Genomic DNA, 21,487 nt, shown 5'->3' with positions numbered 1-21,487 from the left:
TTTCCATACAGCTCTAGAGTGCCCAGGTTTCCATAGGATGCAGCCATGGCAGTTGAAATCACATTTCTTCAACTGGCATGCAAAAGGACCCATAGGGGCTTTCTACATTGCCATTTGGGACGTCCTCCGGACGTCCCATTTTAAAAAAGGGGCGTCTCTTTTAGACGCCCCATGGCCTAGTACGGACTCCGTCCGTACAAGATGGCGGCGCCCCTTCTACATGGGCGCCGCCATCTTTACGTATCGGACGCACAGCGTCCAGACGCGTCGCGCCGCTGCTGACGTAGCGAGCGCGCCCCTGGCGCCTCGCTACGTCGCAAACGCGACGCAAAAAGAAGCTCCATTTTGGAGCTTCTTTTTTCGGTCCGCGCGGGAGTCGGGCCGTCTGAAGGCTCCGGCTCCCCCGCGGACCTTCTGGCGGCGGCGGCAGACCGCCACAAAGCGGCGGTCTGTACCCCGCCTAAGTCTCTGAAGATTATAGACAAGGCTTTCAAGAAATAGAACACCTCACATTCTTGTTCCTCTGACAGGAATGTATGAAGTGGTAAGGCTTTCCTTGCTGAGGTTTTGAACAGCATGGAGAAGACTCAGTTTCATCAAGAGATTGCAGTAGAGTAGACCAGAGACAGAGGAGAAAGAAGAGAGAGATAAGGAAAGCAAATGTATTCACAGTTCAGTTACACATACTAAGGCATGGTTTCAACAGGCTGTAAGAGCCACAGCTACAAGTTTGACATTAAAATTTCTGTTAATCTGTCATCTATCTATCTATCTATCTATCTATCTATCTATCTATCTATGCTGCTTTTCCAGTCTATAACCTTTGCAGGGTGGCTTCAAATCTAAAATAGTAATATTCAAAATTGTTATAGTGATGTGATCACTTTGTACAGATCCTGAAATCCAAAGCAGATCTGGCTGATTCAGACCAATTCACATCAAATCAATAGTGGGTCAGGTCAGTTTGATTTGACCATGGAATGAATTAGCATGGCCCCAAGCTATTTCAATCAAGATGAACCAAACTGGGGAAGGGTAACTAGACAGTAAGTACTTTCACACTACACAGCTATAGTGCTATGATTTCACTTTAACTGCCATAGCAACATCCAATGAAATCCTGGAATCTGAAGTTTAGAGAGGGTTACCTAAATACTCTAAAAGCACTAGATCCCATCTGATCTTGGAAGCTAAGCAGAGTCAGCCCACTTTGTTACTTGAATGAGAGACTGCCAATGAATACCAGATGTTGTAGGCTATGTTTGAGAGGACGGAATGGCAAAACCACCTGAAGATTTCTTGCCTAAGAAAACCCTATGAAATTAACAGAATCACCATTAGTCAACAGCTGACATGAAGGTACATACACACAGGACAACAGGGATTAAAATGTGGCTAGATCGTCCCTAAAGCGTGATGGTGTGATCGCCGTTCACACGTATCTCCTGTGATGAAATAGTCACAGAAGCATCCCATCATTAAAGAGTTTGTGCAGCTACCATTTCTCTGCATAACAGAAGTTCCCATTATGCAGAGAAATGGCAGCTCTGTGAATGCTTTAATGATGGGATGCCTCCATGATGATTTCATCCCAGGAGACAAGTGTAACTGGCGATCACATCCTTGTGCTTTAGGGATGATCTAGCCACATTTTAAGGGTGGTAAGACTCTATGTGATAAACTTCGTACATCTGGTTCAAAACCTTGGTTCAAAATATCTACATGGCAGCAAAGGCTAAGAAAGAGATCTATGAAATAGCCAAATATTTTGTGCTGTTTGATCTCAAAGTAGTATTGTGTAAACATTTTCCACAAAGGGTAACAAAACTGTAAAAAGCAAAGCTTAATCTCAAATGTTATAGCTGTTGCAAAATTTGTAAGAGAAACATAATTGAAGGAATCAATATATATGTACCCATAAAGAGTGGTGTGGCAGAGCATGACACTTGTCCAATTTAAACAAAATCATACAAGTGAGGGATGGAAAATAGCATTAAAAGGCTGCAGAATACAAAACATTTAAATTTCTGCCTTGGGGTGGGAATCATCTGGCCCTACTGAAAAGCTGGCCAGGTCAGGATTGTTCCAGACCCTGAGATTTCAGGGCCAAAACCTGTGAACTAGGGACAGACTCTTTTACAAAAGTTTTGTTATGTTACAAAGGTCATGTCACATCAGACAACTGCTGGTGATTTCATTAAGTGTAACATTAAGATATATTAAACATTCACTACAGACACACAGAATATATCATTTAAATAAGAAATTTCAAGTCTAATAACTGAGTAAATATATGAACAAAACATTTTCAAGGCAGCATTCTTTCCCTGAGACTCCTTGCCCTGGGGACCAGAGAAGAGGGTTCCAGTCTTCAGTTCATGTTTCCAGATGTTGTTAGACAGCAAGTCCTAGGAACCCTCACCAGCATAGCCAATGGTGAAGAATACAGAAAGCAGTGGTTCAATAACATCTTGAGAGATGGATAATTTTCACACTAGAATATTGCCACATTTAATATATAGAGGTGCTTTTAAACTTGAATTTGTCTGTAATTACAAAATAAATAATAACGAAACTGGATCATACCATTTATAAATGTGTTTTTAAACTCATCTGTATGTAGAGACAGAGAGAAGAGTGATAGGTACTGAAAGCACCATGCTTGCATTTGACCGAAAGTCAGATTTATTTCTTATTCATATACATGCTCCTTTATTGAACATACAACCTACTTTTCTCATTGATATTACAGTACCCTGGAATTATCTGAAACAGCTTGTAGCTGCTCAAAAAAAAAAAAGGGGGGGGGAGTACAAGTTTTCCCACCTGAATTCATACCTGGAAGAGGGGTGGGAGCTTGATGGGGTGGGTTTTTTATTTCAGTGTGTTTCAAAGAGATCAGTTCCTGTGCTGAAAGACAAGCCCAAGACAATGTTTTACAGAGCAGATGATATTGTGAGGGACCAATTATCACATAAGCGGTTCTCACGGCTTGGGCTTGGCACTGTGTGCCAGGTTGCACATTAACTTCTTTCGCTTCATTTTACCCAGTTTACTCAACATTCTCAAGTGGTTTCTTTGTCAATTGTTCCTCTTGCTGATGTTTCGACAGATGATAGCCCCCTTGATGCCAGCTTAGCCCGGCTAATAAGAAATAGGCCAGCAAGAAACCTTAGACCAAAGGACTGCTCTTGTGGAATGGAATAGTAAGAGTTGCAGAGGAGCAGTGGGAGGGGAATTTCTACTGAAAGCTCATTAAGTTTGCTAAAACAATGTCTCACTCTCCCCCCCCCCACTCCTGCCCTGGAAGACAATGTTTATTTAGTTCTATAAGAAAAGTACTATATGAGCAGATGCGTAGGAATCAGAGATTTTCTGTTCTGTTACACTGTGTTCTCAGCACCTGTTAGCGAACACCATAGGGTAGTTGGAAAGGAAATGTGAGCCAGATATGCTCCAGCAGAGTTGTGGTTTGTATCTGAGGGAACACATAGCGGAAGAGGTATTTTCAATGTTGTTTCCCAAAATGCACCTTGTCAGCTTCATAGGTTTCATTTCTCTATTCGCACTCGATATCAGCACAGCGACATCTGAAGAAATATGTCTGTAAAATGTGCATATATCATGCTTGTAGGCATCTGCACAGTGGGGTCCTTACAGGTTAGAGCTTCTCCATTCAGAACAGATCAAACTCCTATTTTTCAGTCTTCCCTCAGAAGAGTAGAACGTTGCCCATGATCCTTACTGGAGGGTCCTTTGCCATGTTTCCGCCTTGATATTCCATATGTCAGGGAGTCTTGTGACTCCATGTGACTCAGCTCCAGAATCAGAAAAGTTACTTTTGGGGACTACAACTCCCAGAATCCCACACTCAAAATGACTATAGGCAGTGACCTCTAGAGATTTCAGGGTGGCGTCATCCCAAAAAATTAAGGTTTTCCCACACTCGGGATGGCTCCCTACAAATTTTGTATGACCAAGGTTTTTAAGTCTAGATTAGGTCACACTATTTCAGAACCACTCCTACAAAGTGTGGGGAAACAAAATAGATTCAGCAGGTGCCATTGTTCCTCAGAGGGGAGAAAGACTGAATGAAATAGGATTTTAAAGTGTTTAGCATAACAACCTAACAAAACTGACCCAGAGCTACATAGTTATACAACCCTGAGAAATCTCATGAAATTTAATGGAATTGTCTTAACTTTCTACAGCACTGCGCAAATACAGTACCATTGGTGCATTTAATATGACAAACTTTTTTTCTTTCTTGGAATTGTTTCTGCTTTATCAAGCTTAAATTTGAGTTTGTCTTGATTTCATAGGCTCCTGGTCCTGCCAAATGGTTCCGCTGTATCATGGGTCTGATTTAATTAAAATTATTTCTGCACTACTTTCACAAAACACTTAAATGTTTAGCATGGAGGAGCTTATGCTAACCAGTATAGGCAAGGAAGCAGATGTGTGATTTGCATGGGCTTCAGTTTTTCCCAATTCTATGTAGCGTTTGGATTATTTTTTTAAAAGAAATCCTACTAACTGAACATTTTGTCTGCTTTTCTCTCATAATAGAGATTACTTAGTAATAACAATCTTCACACAGGGCTTTTCTTGGGATTAATGACAGTCTGGGAGTCATCATATCCTCCCAGTTAGTTATTAATCCTCAGGAAACACTTGGTGCCTTGATCATTATTGCTTAATTAGCATTGAGAATGTGTGTGTGCTGGAAAAGAGCTGTTAGGTTTCTTTTCATGTGCCCTGTGAACAGCAATGGAGGGGCTTTCTCTCATTAATTTGCTTTTGGGGGGTCTAGGTCAGAGAATCCAAGCCTTGTGGGTCTAAAACTTCAGCACAAGGTTAAACCTCTTTAAACAGTGTGAATTCCCTGAGAAAGCATAGCTAAAACCCTGCATCTGCAGTCCATCAGGAAATGCATTTCCTCCTGTTCTCTGAAAGAAAGGTGCGGAGGGGGGGGGGGCACTTCAAGTGTTGTTGTCAACATGTCAGGGCAAGTAGGAGACAGTGATCAGGAGCAGAAACTGTTCCCCAAAGACTGCTTTGGGGAGCGAGAGAAGCCTTCAGGAGCAAATGTAATAACAAGGCCTTTCCCTCCAAAAGCCGATTTTACAAGCAGTGTCAAATATAATTGCACCTCAGGAAAGTTAACATCTTTGTTCTGATTTTTCACTTCTCAGTGTTTCAGGAAACCAAGATTTACAGAGAAAAGTTCAGCAGTAGTAGTAGTAGTTGTTGTTGTTGTTGCACCAAGGCACTGCCTCTTAAAGGAGTGTGGAAATGAATGAATGAATGAATGAATGAATGAATGAATGAATGAATGAATCCAACTCATTCAAGCATTAATTAGTGGAGCTAAACAGAAAATCTGGTAACCACAGTTTAAATGGTACTGCTGCTTCTTGAAGTGCTAATGACTCTATTATAAACAACGTATAGAAGCCATGCAATGCAGGCAACAAATAGATCTGCCCCCCCCCCATGAATAATTCACTCTTGGGTTTTATTTGGGCCAAGTCAATAGAATCCTCCAAACAATATCCCTAATGAGATATTTTTAAATTAGCAAGTTACAGTCACTTTTTAAAACAACAAATTGAACAAAATCTGGGCCCAGTTCTCAAGATTTCTTCCAAGATCACTTCATTGGAGATTATCAGATGGGAGAGGAAAATGTCCTTCTCCTGTACTTAATTTGTGTTATTAGTGCAATCGGGGGAAAATCATCACACCCCCATGCGCTTATCCAGTTCTTCTACCATCTGTAGACAGTAATAGACCCGTCATTGGGTATTAACAGAAGTTTCTATTAATACCCAATGATGGGTCCATTATTGTTTACAGATGGTAGAAGAACGGGATAAGCACACAGGGATGTGATAATCTTCCCCATGATTGCACTAATAACACAAATTAAGCATGGGAGAAGGACGCTTTTCTCCCATGTGATAATCTCCCCTGTAGCCCAATGTGTCTATCAAAGCAAAAATTGAGGGGAAAGCATGTCAGCTATTCTAGCACATAAATTCAGTTACAGAAAGCAAGGTATACAACTACAAAAACCTTTAAAATATACAAATGGGAATAAAAAGGTGGGAGCGGCCCCTACAAAAGCCGGCCCGCCGGCTCCCCGTGAAGAGGACGCCGCCGCCGTCGCCCTTTCCACCTGGGCTGGGCGGCTGAGGACTTTGCCCGCTGCCGCCGCCGCGGCGTTTCTCCAGGGGGCGGGGCCGGTGGGAGCGGCCCCTACAAAAGCCGGCCCGCCGGCTCCCCCCGAAGAGGACGCCGCTGCCGTCGCCCTTTCCACCTGGGCTGGGCGGCTGAGGACTTTGCCCACTGCTGCCGCCGCGGCATTTCTCCAGGGGGCGAGGCCGGTGGGAGCGGCCCCTACAAAAGCCGGCCCGCCGGCTCCCCCCGAAGAGGACGCCGCCGCCGTCGCCCTTTTCCATCTGGGCAGGGGTGGCTTAGAGGACTCTGTCCGCCGCTTACACCATCACGGCGGAGTGCCTGTTATTGGGGTCTTTTTAGAGGGAGAGAGATAGAGAAGGGCTTAGTTATTTTTTTCTCATCAGGGATTGATTGGGCTACGTCCTGTTTTTTGCTGCTGTATATTATCTAATGTATTTCTAGATTGCTTTTTTATTTGTTTGCATAGGATGGATTTATTGTTGTATTGTACTACATGCTTTTTATGCTCCTTGTAATTGTATTGTGAACTGTATTGTATTGTATTTTACTTGTTGTAAACCGCCGTGAACGTGGGAACGGCGGTATATAAATAAAATTTCATTTCATTCATTTCAATTTCATAAAATATAATACAATATTATTATATAATAAATATAATTTGAGAAGGAACACATCATCTTTTCCCATCTTTGTATGCTGAAATGCTGATTACTCAGAAGAGAGATCAAGAAGATTAAACCAAATCCCTGAAAAACCAGTGATTTTTAAAATTATCAACATTATCGTAATAATTTTATTTTCAGCCAGTTTAACACCTAAGCTTAATTCAAATGGCCATGCTGTGCTGATCGATCTCTCTCTCTCTCTCTCTCTCTCTATATATATATATATATATATATACACACACACACACACACACACACACACACACACACACATATATATATATGATGTTTGTGACAGCATGGATGTGCACTGTTTGTATTTATAAAGATGGCTGGAATCCTTTTTGGTTGCCTTAATAAAGGTGCCTGGAATCCTGATAGGCACTTACATCTTCCTAAATGGACTTATGTCTGTGTGGATTAGAATTTGGCAGTTTTGTAATGTCAGCATCGAGAAAAGGGCTGCCGTTTCATGATTTCTATGAAGGGGAACCAGTAACGTGACTGATGTACAATAGGGCCGATGCACATCTATCCTGACACACATCAGGATAGAATTTGGTACACATGGGAACACTGTTGTCACTGTCATATTAAGTTTCTTCCTAATTCACTAACAGGGTTTCTTAGTACCTCTGTTTTGTAGCTAAATATGTATGAAGTTACATAACATAGCTATGATAGAGGATTCTACTCATTATTACCACAATTTGGACTGAGATTTTCAACACAGCTATTTCTGCATTTATATGACCCAAGCATAAGTTATCTTAAACCTTACCTTACAGTTTCTCAGCATTTATAATGTTGTTAACATCCTCAGACTTATTATTATTATTATTTACAAAATTGAGAGCAGAGAATTTTCAGCTTCTAAGAGGAACTTATTGAATAACTTTATCTTAGGCCCGGGACAGACCACCCCAAAACGGTTTGGCAGCTGTGGCGTCCCTTGTGAGTAAAAAGAACCTGGAAAAACTGGGTTCTTTTTAAGCTGCTTGGAGGATGTCATGAGTGCACCAATGGCAGACTCGTGACGTAAGCGACGTGCAGCTACATGTATATGCTGCGCATCGCTTACATCAAATTAGTGGTGCCCATGTACACGGGACATTGCCATTAGTTAGCCGCTGCTCCATGCTAGGGTTAAGGACCATGCGGTTGGTGCGCGGTCCCTAACCCTAGAATCGGTGACAGCACGGTGCTTTGGGACCAACTGTGCCGTGTCTAAGTTATTTTTCTACCATATACCTCGCCTTGTAAACATGCTTCCTCTTTTTAAAAATATGGTTTTAGTCCAATATTTGATTCAATGTTCCATGAAAAATACATGTTGGAAATTTAGCAGACAGAGCAGGTTTTGTTATACTTTTGACAGTTGCTTAGACTAGGGATGGAAATAATATTTTAAAACATTCACAAATGATTTTAAAAACATGCTTTTGAGTGTTGAGAAACCCTGATGAGTTTCTCTAATGAAAACTGGACTGATAGGAATCTTAACAGTTTGTGATTTGTGAACTTCACAACAGTAAGAGCTGTTCCACAGTGGAACATACTTCCTCAAAGTGTGGTGGAGTCTCCTTTGGAGATCTTTAAATAAGGGTTGGATGGCCACCTGTCGAGGGTGCTTTGATTCTGTGTTTCAGCATGGCAGGGGGTGGATTGGATGGCCCTTGTGGTCTCTTCCAACTATAGGATTCTATTATTTAGTTTGTGCAAAATTTGCATGTGGTTCTTTTGCACATTTTCTACAAAAGAAATATTTCTGCTATTTTATGAGCAGACTAAGTTGTTTCTTGCAGAGAAAATGCTGTTTTATGGGTAAAACAACCAAGTGCAAAATTTACATAGAGTAATTCATGAATTCTGAATAGGCTTTGAAAACTGCATGCTTTTGAAAGACTTTCTCACAAAGGAAAGCAAATTGTTAAAACTACTAGTTCATTCCCTTGAGAATAAACATAGTGAAGAATTGCATCCCTAGTTTAGAACACAGTGGGCTCGGGGAAGATCTAGATCTACTAAGATATCTCTGGGTGATTTGCATTATATCAGCAAGGTTTTCTGGTTCCCTGTTTTTAAAACATAATGGAGACAAAAAGACACCTTTACTCCTTATGATGTAATGAAGAAAGATTAGTGGCTTGGAAGGGAGTAACCAAGAGTGAGTTTTTGAAGTCTGCCTACCTCTCAGGCCCCCATTCAGACTCACCTATTTGCACTGGATGGAACTGGGCAGATTCGGTCCCCCCCCCTCCCGAATCCCTCCGGAAGCAAGTGCCCACTGGAAATTTACCTCAGTCAGGGTAATTTAACCCTGAATTCCATTGCAGCTCTTTGTGGAGAGTTCACATTTGCGGAACCAGTTTAAAATGAAAGCGCCTTTGCTGTCAATTAAATTCAGTTCTGCTTTCATCAAGGTGATGTTTCTTGCAGCCATTGGGCAATCGGGGCTGTGCTTCCTCCCTCCTTTAAAAAAAAAAAAAAACAGGTGGCAGTATGTGCATATTTTGTCAAATTTAAAAACCTCCAGGTGTGTGTGTGTTGTGTGCATTTGGGTCACTACAGATTATGGATCTTCCCCTGCCTGCCTCCATTTTCAACCCCAAAATGCAATCTAATGCTATTTCTGCATCCTCCCGCCTTGCCACCCCAGAATGCCTCATACGCATACAACAACAACAACAACAATAATTAATTCCTCACCTCAGAATGCCATCTCTGCATCCTTTGCTTTCCCTCAGCCACCCCAGAGGGCGGACTACACATACAGTAGCAAAAGCATTTGGTATCAATTTGCCAGATTGAAAGAGAAACATTTGTAACATTCACATTGTAGCATTCACATATAAAAATATTTATATATTAAAAAGCCTATTGCAAAGTGCTGTGCTAGGAGTGAGGAAATGAAAGGGAAAGTAGCACACAAGCAGATGCACATTCTAGCTATATATGTATCTACCTGTAGCAATTAGCACGTGCATAGTCTGTCAAAAATAAAAAATGAGAGAGAGAAAGCTGCCTGGTGAGAGAGGGAAGCTTGTTCCGTTCTGTGCCCTCCCTCTGACCTAATTCCCTCCCCTGAACTTGACCCTTCATCCTGCTCCTTCCTTCTCCTCTGTCTCTTGGCATCCTTTCTCCAAGGCTCCTTCCTTCTCCTCCTGCTCCTCCTTCATCACCCTGATTCTCTTGGCACGGCATCCTTTCTCCAGTTCCACCCTCCATCTGACCTAAATCCCTCCCCTGAACTTGCCCCGATCATGATCGGGGCCAAGTTCATATTCGATGGACCCATTTTTTTTTCAAAAGATACAACTTAAAGTCTGCTTTCAAAAGACCTGTGCCAAGGGGCATTCGCCCTTCAATGGGTGTGAAAGCCTTGGATTCGCTTGTGGGAGATTAAGGGGGAATATGAACTTCCTGGGGTTAATCCGGGTTCTGATCCGGGGTAAAAGTTTGTCTGAATGGCCTCTGAGTTAAAATAGTGCTGGGGAACAGGAACTGACTTTTTGTGCCATAGACACAATGAGAAATCAGAACATTACTAAAGATGACCACTGAGGCAATGCACCACATCCTTTATAGCAATCCATGGTTTTATCTATAACACACCAAAATATTATTTCTCAAAAAAGCATTCGAGCTTATCAGTGGCTGAACCAATCCAGTTTTCTCTGTATCCAATTTACTTGAAGCCATGGTAGCTTGAATCAAATGGGACATCAGTGTTTGGGCTTTCCCCATTAATGGACCAAGGTTTGGAAGGAGTGGTTTGAACTGTCCCATGTGCTGACTTTTGATATGTTTGCATGTCATATGTAAATTAGACTGAGGGTGCATATTCTGTCAAAGAGCACATTCTTCATATGTAGGAAGCCCTTGATTCAACCATCAACAGCTCCAGGTAAATTTAGGAGAGTTACTGCCAGTCAGTGTCAACTGTACTGGACTAAATGGACCAGTGGTCTGACCCAGTATAAAGCAACCTTCTATGAGTTCTTCTCATTCACACTGGGTTTTATCTCATGCTGACTTCACTCTTTTGCTTCACAACAAATCATAGTTTTGGCTTCTTGCACCTACATCTATTATAAAATGGAGGAGTTAGGATCATGTATTATATAATATAGATTTCAGGTCATATGTAGTGATTTTATTCTGTCCGTCATCTGTATATGGCCACATGTTCTTTGGGCCTGTAGGTCAGTAGGAGAGCATATACTTTCCTTTTTCAGTCTCTGCTGTCTGCTGGTTCTTGGGTTGGGAAAGACCTCTACCTGAAGTATTGGAAAGCATCTTTCACCTGAGTGGAGGTAGGAGGGTGGACTAGAATGACCAGTGGTATTACGACCAGACAATTCCATACTGTATTGTATCTGGTGGTGATGATGATTATTATATCAATACTTGAATGACCATGTTCTGCTCATCAAGCCTTGATCAGAATCTAAGATTTTTCAGAGGAGGCTCTTCTCTCAGTCCCACCATCACAGAAAGTACATTTAGTGGAAATTTGGAAACTGTTTTCCTAGTGGAAACTGGATCTACCTGCTCAGGGGAGAAAGACTAATCCTCCTTCTGTTGCCCTTCCACTGGCAGGCAGAGGCCTTTTTATCTTTTAGAATTGGGAGGGAGGGTCAGAAAGGCAAGACATAAATGTAACAAGGAACAGCCATAGTAGATTGAGTACTAATACAGTAGTCAGAATTTGCTGGAGGGTGGCATATATATAACCTGTATAAAGTAAGTGTGGCAGCATCACAGACAGGACTGTGCTCTTCATCTCTTCACTTCTTATAAAGTTGTTGTATATATCACTGGGGAAAGGTTTTATTTTTATTTTTAGCTGCTAAACTGGGGAATAGGAATTCTGCCTCATGCTTGCTTCTACTTTAAAGTCAACATAAACTCTGGCCCGAACATCTTAACCATCATTTCCTTAAAGCTAGCTGCTCTTAAACCAAAATACAGTTTTATTTGGCTAACCCCAATGTAGGATGTGGTTGCCAGCCTCTGGAACCACACAATCAGGCTTCAAGAAGACGCCATCTGAGCTGGGTTGTTGTTTTAAACAGGAAAGTCTTAAACATTCCCTTCTCTATACCATCACTATGTTCCACAAACAAATATGTCCTTAACACCAGGTAATGCCAAGGTCAGAGCCTTCCTTGCTAGGCTGGACTGCCTTTCTTCCAGATGGAGCTTTAAAGAAATTCATGGAGAAACAAGTAATTTCTTGGGAACTAACAAAAGCTGTTATAACTGTGCAAATTTTGGTGGCTAGAGTGTAAATTGTTATTTACATCATAATACAGAAACTGAATAAGATGTTCCCTTGCCATATCTGTATAATATGTTAATTTAAGGTTCAGAAGCCTCAATGAACATTATTCTTAAATGTAGTAAGTGTTTGTAGAATTTACTTCCTGGACCTTGCCTTGTTCACAGCTGAAAGATTCTCCTCTCCCATAGAATTATTAAAGCAAAGTATGGGTGAAAATGAACCTTAAAACCCACTTAGGCCCTTTACAGACCGGTGAAAAGCGTGTTCTGGATGCCCAGGTTTCAGTGGTGGCTAGAAGTGCATTTACACGTTTAAAACTAGTGCACCAACTGTGCCTGTTCCTTGAGAAGTCGGATCTCACTACAGTGACACATGCCTTGGTTACATCCCATTTGGACCACTGTAATGTGCCTTACATGGGGCTGCCCTTGGAAATTGTTCAGAAACTTCAGCAAGTGCAAAATGTTGCAGCTGGGCTGCTGACTGGGGCTGGCTACAAGGATCATGTCACTCCCCTGCTGAAACAGTTGCACTTGGACTGGACTGTTTCCAGTCAGAAATCAAGGTGCTGGTTTTGACCTTTAAAGCCCTAAATGGCTTTGATCCAGATTCTATGAAGGACCGTATCTCCCTATACAAGCCAGGCAGAGCACTAAGATCAGCAGGAGAGGGCTTTCTCTTAGTCCCACTACCATCACAGATGCAGATGGTGAGGACTTGGGAGACAGCCTTCTCTGTGGCTGCTCCCAGAATGTGGAACTCCCTTCCAAGGGAAGTTAGGTCAGGCAGGCATTTGGTGGGTGAATTTTACTTGTGTAACGTGGTTTGCTGTTTTAATGTTTTTATTGGTTTTAACTATGCTCTTTTTAACAAGCTTTAATGTTGGTAATATTTAATTATCTTTTAACTTTTGTAATCAGTGTCAGGGATGATGGGAGTTGTGGCTCTTCACCTCTGGCCTGGAACTCACCACCTGGTTGTGCACCACGCTGACCAGTTTTGGCCAGTTGTTATATCTTTGCAAGAGTTGCAGAGAACAGGCTGAAGACCCCGAGAAACTCTCCAAGCCTTCTCACTCTTGCTTCCACAGAAGTCTTCACCCTTCTTCACCAGGGTCCTGCTGGTTCTTGTAGCTTCACCCAAGACACCAGACAACTCAGTAGTCTTATATAAAAGATCTACTTTATTCTACTATATACACAGCTCCACAACAATACTCAACTCCTCACTCTACTACCCAACTACTACCCACAAAACACATTGGGATTCATAGTCATTAATATAGTCAAAGCATGGTACCACCTACTGTTGTCTGTTTCCACCCAGTAGGCGTGTACATCATTCCCATTGGTTCTCTTTGTTCATCCTACAATTAATGATTTCATCATCTCAGCCTTGACCACTTTACAATTGTCAGGTGTGTCCAATTATTCACTATGCATTTCTTGTCCTTGGCACTCAGTACTTGTTAATTGTATTACCATTCACACCTGTGTGGTTCTCCATTGGCTTCTGCTGAGTCACTCTGACTCTCACATACATGTTTTATTTCACTTACTGTATATCCCATGTGGCTTTTTCCTTAACAATCCCCTCCGAAATAAAATATTGTATGTGACTTACATTGTCATTCCGACCATTTGTGTCAACCTTTCATGTTTTTCTACTGTTAGTGCTTTAGTAAACAAATCTGCTATGTTATATTGTGTCTCAATGTACCTCAACTCTATTTCTCCTTTTTGAACCATGTCTCTCACATTTTGGTACCTTACACCCACATATTTGGTTCTGTTCTTCAAACTTTCTGTTTCAGCCATTGCTATACATGATTGCGAATCTTCTTGAATTTCAACAGGTACTCTAAATTTTTCATTCAGGTCAATTAACAATTGTTCAATCCATTGTACTTCGTTCACTATTTCATTCAATGCTGCAAACTCTGCTTCAGTTGTGCTCAACGCTACATTAGTTTGTTTTCTGCTTCTCCATACTATGGGACTTTCACTATATTTGATTATCATTCCTGTCACTGACTTCTTGTCTCCTGATTCTGAAGCAAATGAACTGTCTACAAAACAATCTAGATCAGCGTTGCTGCTTCTTATGATCAACTTCTTGTCTAGTGTTCCTTTCAAGTATCTCAACAAGTGTTTCACAGCTGTCCAATCCTCAACTTTAGGATTGCAAACTCTTCTAGATAAAACGTTAACAGAATACGCAATGTCTGGTCTAGTGTGGCAAGAAATGAATTGTAAAGATCCTATGATGCTCCTGAAAAATGTCTTGTCCTCAAAATCTCTGGTTGTTGGCTCAGAAACGAAACCAGTTGTCATTGGAGCTCTAACTATTTTGGCACTCTGTAGTCCACACTTTTCTATCAAATTCTCAATCTTTTTCTTCTGACTCAATAAACAATGTCCATCTTGTGTCCACTCAACATTAATTCCTAAATATGACTTCAACAAACCTAAGTCCTTTAAAACAAACTTCTCAGACAATTCTCTCTTTACTGACTCTATTTCCTGTTTAGACTTTGCTGCCACGCACAAGTCATCAACATAAATCACAAGCACTATGTCTCCTTTCGTATAAACACAAGCATCTGCCATGCTTCTTTTGTATCCTAGCTTAACTAACTCGTCATTAATACACAAATTCCATGCTCTGGCACTCTGTTTCAAACCATACAATGCCTTCTTTAACCTATAAACTTTCTGACTTCCATTCTCCTCAAAACCTTGTGGCTGTTCCATAAAAATTTCTTCATCCAAGTTTGCATTTAAATAAGCTGTCTCAAAATCAAAATGTTCCACAACTAAATTCCTTCTTGCTGCTACAGCTAACACCATTCTCAAACTTTCTGGCTTTGCTGTTGGAGAATAAGTTTTGTCAAAATTCTCATACTGTTGTTGTGCAAAACCCTTAGCTACCAACCTTGCTTTGTCCTTAATGCTTCCATCAGGCATTTCCTTTCTCTTATACACCCATTTACAACCAATCACTTTCTTATCTTTGGGTCTATCAACAATTTCAAACACATCTTTGTTCACTAGGCAACTAAATTCACTATCCATTGCTTCACACCATCTTTCCTGTTCTTCCCTAGAAAAAGTTTCCAACTCTTCAAAACTTTCAGGTTCTTCTATAACTGTACAAGCTCTTGCCTGTGTCACAACAAACCTATCTGGTGACTTTCTAATTCTGTGACTACGCCTGGGTATGAATTCTGTTGTTCTGCCTCTTTCCTCATCACTGTCTGCACTAGAAGTTGCTGTTGTCTTTTTGCTAAATCTTTTGTCTTCCGTCATTCTAGTGGTCACTGGTCTTGTTTGTGTCTCCTCATCTGAGGTACTACCACTACTGCTGGTTGAGGCTTCTGGCTTGACTGATACCCCTCCGTTTCCTGAAGTTGGTTCAGTCTGGGCTTCTTGCTCACTTGAGCTTCCTAACCTCAAAAACACTTCTTTGTTGGCATGCAGCTTGTCCCAGCCAGCATGTCTCTCAAAATTTGCAGACCTGGAGTACTGTACTTCTCTTCCTCCCAAAAGAAATTTGTAACTGTTTCCTGAATATCCCAAAAACATTAGCCTTTTGCTTTTTGGTTCTCCTTTCCTTCTAAAACATGCAGGTATGTATACATTTGCATATTGTCCAAACACTCTTAAATATTTAAAGTTTGGCACTCTCCCATACAAAACCCTGTAGGGAATGTCTTCAATCTCTGAATGATACAATCTATTGCTTATATGTATAGCAGTCAGCGTAGCTTCACCCCAGAAACTTTCTCCAACTCCTGCATCTGCCATCATGCAAGCAGAAATCCTTTTTATGTCTTGGATTTTTCTCTCTGCTAAACCATCCTCACTTGGACAAGCAGGGTTTGTGGTTTCATGTCTTATCCCCACTTTCTGGAACCAATTGTACAGCTGGTTGTTTAAAAATTCTCCACCTCTATCTGTAACAATTGTCCCAACTCTGCTATCAAACCTTCTCTCAATCATCCTGACCCATGCTTTTAAACTTTGCCCAGCGTCAGACTTATTTTTCAATATTCTTACAAAAGCATACCTTGAAAATCTATCAACAATTACCAGGAAATATTTGCTTCCCCCTAGTGACAAACAATTAGCTTGGGCTACATCAGCATGTACAAATTGAAATGGTCTTTGAGCAATCCTTTTAGACTTCTTAGCAACTGGATACGCTCTGACCTTGACTTGGTTACAAACAGTGCAATCTAAATGATTTTTACATTCTGCCACTTTTAGATCTGGACACATGCTTATTAAATTCTTTAAACACTTGAAACTTGCATGGCCAAATTTTCTATGCAGCTCATGTATGCAGTCTTTGTGCATTGGCACATTATCAATATTGTTGGCATTCTCAATCTTATAACTATCAACATTTTCTTCCAGGAAATAAAGCTTATCCTTTTTCAAACCTATTCCACGCAGTTCCCCATTCAAAGTTATTTTACACAAGTTCTTTTCAAAGGTGACTATATAGTCTCTGTCTGTTAATCTGCTCACTGATAACAAATTGTTTTCTAACTCTTTAACATGCAAAACATCATTAAAGTTTTCTTTCAACCCTGGAATGTAAACTGTTCCCATTTGATTTACAGTACTGAGCTCATTCCCATCTGCCAAAACTAGTGCATTTACATTGGCTGGCTTTCTCTCACTAATTAAGTTTATGTTATTACACATAGAGGACGAAGCTCCTGAATCTACAAGCCATTTGGAATTTGCTTTTTGTTTTTCCTTTATCATGGTGGCAAACACCTTATTATTATTTCTATTGTCCTTCAAAAATGGCGGCTTGGATTGCTTCTGCCTCTGGTCATGGCGTGGTTGCCAAGTGCTCTGTTGCTTGCTTCTATCAGCAGCCAACTGCTTGCATTGCCTCTGCAAATGTCCTATCTTTTTACAGTAAAAACATCTCCGTTGCTCCCTCGAAGAAGCTGCCTGGTACAGCCCACGCACATCAGGCTTGGCTTGCTCTCTTGGCACAGTCTTGGAAGTTGCTGCGTCATCTCTCTCAGACTGTCTCCTCTGGTTCTCTTCCAGAATTCTGGCCACAACTAAGTCTCTCGTTAATTCTTCAGTTGGTAAGTTTTGCAGAGCATTAGTGATGTTGCCCCAAGTAGGGTCTAGGGACTCAATCAATATGTAACACTGTTGTTCTCTACTAATTTCCACACCTCTAAGCTCAGCTTGCACAAACAAATCTTGCATCTTTTTCAAATGCTCCATGACACACTGGCCCTTTTGCATCTTTTGCCTATATATTCTTTTTGACCATAGCATTTTTGCAAAGGCAGTAGAAGGAGTGTGTAATCTCTGCAGAGTGTCCCACACATCTTTGGCGGTTTCCTTATCTCTAACATCGTTAATCAAGTCTTCTTCCAGCATTAGGAAAAGACAAGCCTTAGCTTTAATATCTTTCTCTTTCGTAGCTGCGTTTGCAGCGGCAGGCAGCCCGGCTTGAACAGTGTCCCACAAACTTTCTTTTACAAGCAGAGACTGGGCATAAATCTTCCAGGTGGAGTAGTTGCTTCTATTCAATTTGCTAAACTTCAAAATCTCCATTTTAATCTGTGCAGTGACTCAATTGACACAGTCCTTCTGAGTATGCACAGCTGACCCCTTTCGGGCTTTATCAAAACACAGGAGGAGTTACTCACGGAGCTTATCAGTGCAGCGTAAACAGCTTGCTCTGATCTGTCTTCCACTCTCTGGAACTTTCAGCTTCTGTGGATGCTGGGTGCTGCAGTAACTGGGCCCATAACCCTTGTCAGGGATGATGGAAGTTGTGGCTCTTCACCTCTGGCCTGGAACTCACCACCTGGTTGTGCACCACGCTGACCAGTTTTGGCCAGTTGTTATATCTTTGCAAGAGTTGCAGAGAACAGGCTGAAGACCCCGAGAAACTCTCCAAGCCTTCTCACTCTTGCTTCCACAGAAGTCTTCACCCTTCTTCACCAGGGTCCTGCTGGTTCTTGTAGCTTCACCCAAGACACCAGACAACTCAGTAGTCTTATATAAAAGATCTACTTTATTCTACTATATACACAGCTCCACAACAATACTCAACTCCTCACTCTACTACCCAACTACTACCCACAAAACACATTGGGATTCATAGTCATTAATATAGTCAAAGCATGGTACCACCTACTGTTGTCTGTTTCCACCCAGTAGGCGTGTACATCATTCCCATTGGTTCTCTTTGTTCATCCTACAATTAATGATTTCATCATCTCAGCCTTGACCACTTTACAATTGTCAGGTGTGTCCAATTATTCACTATGCATTTCTTGTCCTTGGCACTCAGTACTTGTTAATTGTATTACCATTCACACCTGTGTGGTTCTCCATTGGCTTCTGCTGAGTCACTCTGACTCTCACATACATGTTTTATTTCACTTACTGTATATCCCATGTGGCTTTTTCCTTAACATGTTTTAGGTGCGGAACAGACCGCCCAAAAAGGGCAGCCTGCCGGTGGCCTAATTTCCTCCAGAGAGAAGCTGCAGCTTCTTCCCTATGACTTCCCTATGACTTCCCTATGCAGGAAAAAAACCTGGAGGAGTGGCCTAACAAGTGCATCACTGGCGCAATCATTACATAAGCGGCATGCGGCAACGTGCAGACTCCACGCGGCACTTACGTAACAATGTACACAGGGTGCACCATTGTTACGATGCCATGCCATACTAGGGTTAAGGACCCTAGTACGGCGCCAGCACAGCACTTTCATGCCCATCTGTATTAGGCCTTAGTTTTGTCTTTTGAAATTATTGTAACCCACCTTGAATCCCACTGTGGGAGAAAGACAGGATATAAATATTTGAAATAAATAAATAAATGAAATAAAAGTCTGAGTCCAATTTCCTAATCCCAACAAAAGCAGACTCCTCGAATAAATGTAATTTACATCATTGTAGATTTCCCACTCAACAGTTGATTTAGTGGGTCTGCTTCCTTTGGGAATAGTCATTGGATTTCAGCTGCAATTTTACATTTGGCTATGAGACGACAAATCAATATAGCTACTGCTGGTGTTACTTGTTTTCTGGCTGCCTTACCAAGAAGATTTCAAACTGCACGACAAGTCCAGTTGAGAACTGTCTTTGTAAAGAAGTGGAAATGGGCAATATATGGCCACAGTATGAGAGAAGCCCTCCTTCAACAGATTGCTTCTTGCTTCCAAACAAATGCATAAGCAAAAACTTCATTTGAAAATTCCTCAGAGTCTGAAGTAATGAAATGTATAGAATAGATCGTATATTGGGATTACTTCAGCTGAGGAGCATATGTTGATCTTGGAAGTCCACAGAACCATTTGGGCAGAACAGGATTAGCTAGAGGTCAAGTGTTACAAACAAGGCAATAGACAGCTTCCTATGGCTCAAAGATTTATAGGCACAATTTTCAAAGACTTGCGAACAAATAAGATTATTCTCTATTCATATTTTGAAAGGCAATGCTTTCCCCCCCTGCCAGTTGAGACTTTGCTCATCTTTTCACTTTCAGCATTTCTTATAAGTGACTTTAATAAGACCTTTCCATTTGTCACTTGATGGGGAGGTCTCTGCATGTCACAAGGGGGTGAGGAGGAAAGAATCAGCACACGATAGACTTGGGTGCCTCCACTTAATGACCAGCACTATATTCACAACCTCATTTGGTTTTGTTCCCACTGTGTGTCTGAATGCTGCCGATGAGAAGGAATTAATGTTATTGAGGGCAACTCAATGAATTAAATGGGGGGGAAAGAAACCTTGCTCATTTGGGTGGAAACATTTTGGCAGACGGCACAGCAGCCGGTCAGATTGAAAACACTTTACATCTTCTCTATTGTGGAGGGGGCCGGGAAGGATCCAGTTCTGGATAAGCTGTAAGGCAACTTATTCCAAAGCCTCTTCAAAACAACAGAGGCATGCTGCAATCTCCCCTTGGGATTCATGGCCCTGCCTCCTCCTTTTTTGTACCTAGATGCACTAAATCTGTTCATGTAGCCCCCATCCCACCCCCTGCCCCTCTTCCCTACACATCCACAAAACACCCAATAAGAAGCTAATTGTTCTATGGTGAACTGGAGAAGAAGAAAAGGTGTTCAGAATAATGTTATGGTCATAGAAAACTCTTTTGCATTGTAACCATCTGGTGTGCCGCAGTTACAATGAATAGAATAATGGAGTTCCAAATAACTCCTTTTGGGTTCACAGAATGGTTTTTGTCACCCTGGTTTGTATTCCTCACAGCCGAGTTGCCCCATCATTTCACACCACATCTGCATCTTTCTTTGATCGGGTGCTGTGCTACCAATAAGTTAGTACACTTAATTAAGCTCACATAATTCTCCTCAAATGAGCAGAAAAGATTGTGTGCTGGCCAAGGAAGAGAGAGGGCTTGCAAATGGGACTTTAGTGACTCTGCATTGTACAAAATGATTGAGATGGATGGCCATCCCATGCCACCATAGTTTCCTGCTATGCGGAGGGAAGCTGTGAAAGAATTAGGCAGCTCAACAGCTGTTTATAATCCTAGGAAGGGCTGCTTTCAGGCAGACCTGATCCTCGGGGTGACTGAGGCCCTATTGTGGCCTAATCTGGCTTTTCAGAAAGTGTTACAATTCATTTGGTTAGATTTCTAAGGTGCTCCATTTTCAAGGGATCATTAAAAGCCCTTTAAGAAACTGGAGAATGGACTCAATGGCCTTTGTTCATGTTTTAAGTATGTTCAAGTTGCGTCAGATGTGCGTATGAGGAGACTTTAATAGCAGGCCCTCCAACATTTGCCCAATAAAGACATGTACATTTATTTTCACTTGTAACAAAACAATTGGTCCACATGAAAAGAACAGAGAGAGTGCACATGCCGCTTCTGGGGAGCCCATAAAAACTGTAAAGTTGGGGGATTCTCTTCCTTTTTAACATCCAGAGAGAAAATTACTTCCTCTCTCTCTTCAGTTTTCCAGATTTAGCACCAGTTTCCAATTCTAGCTGCAATTGTCTAAGTATCAGATCTAAGACCAAAACAAGTGTTCAATCAGTCTGGTGCCAAAACTGATATTCTACCCACCAAATCCATACATTTGGAGGCATGCTCCAGGATATTTTTTTTAATACTTATATGGTTTTGTTTCTTTCTTTATTTTAATGGCAATAAGTATTACCAGTCACCAAGGAACAGCGAATGGGATGGAGACATAAGATACTGATTTATTTATTTTTAAGCTGAGCCAATGTCGTGTAGTGGTTTGTGCATTGGTCTATGACTCTGGAGACCAGGTTTCAAATCTTGGCTAAAATATGAAATCC

The sequence above is a fragment of the Sceloporus occidentalis genome, unplaced genomic scaffold (assembly GCF_023333645.1).
Source record: "Sceloporus occidentalis isolate IW3139 unplaced genomic scaffold, rSceOcc1.0.p SCAF_4, whole genome shotgun sequence".
Lineage (NCBI taxonomy): Eukaryota > Metazoa > Chordata > Lepidosauria > Squamata > Phrynosomatidae > Sceloporus > Sceloporus occidentalis.
Note: the sequence above shows the minus strand (reverse complement) of the source record.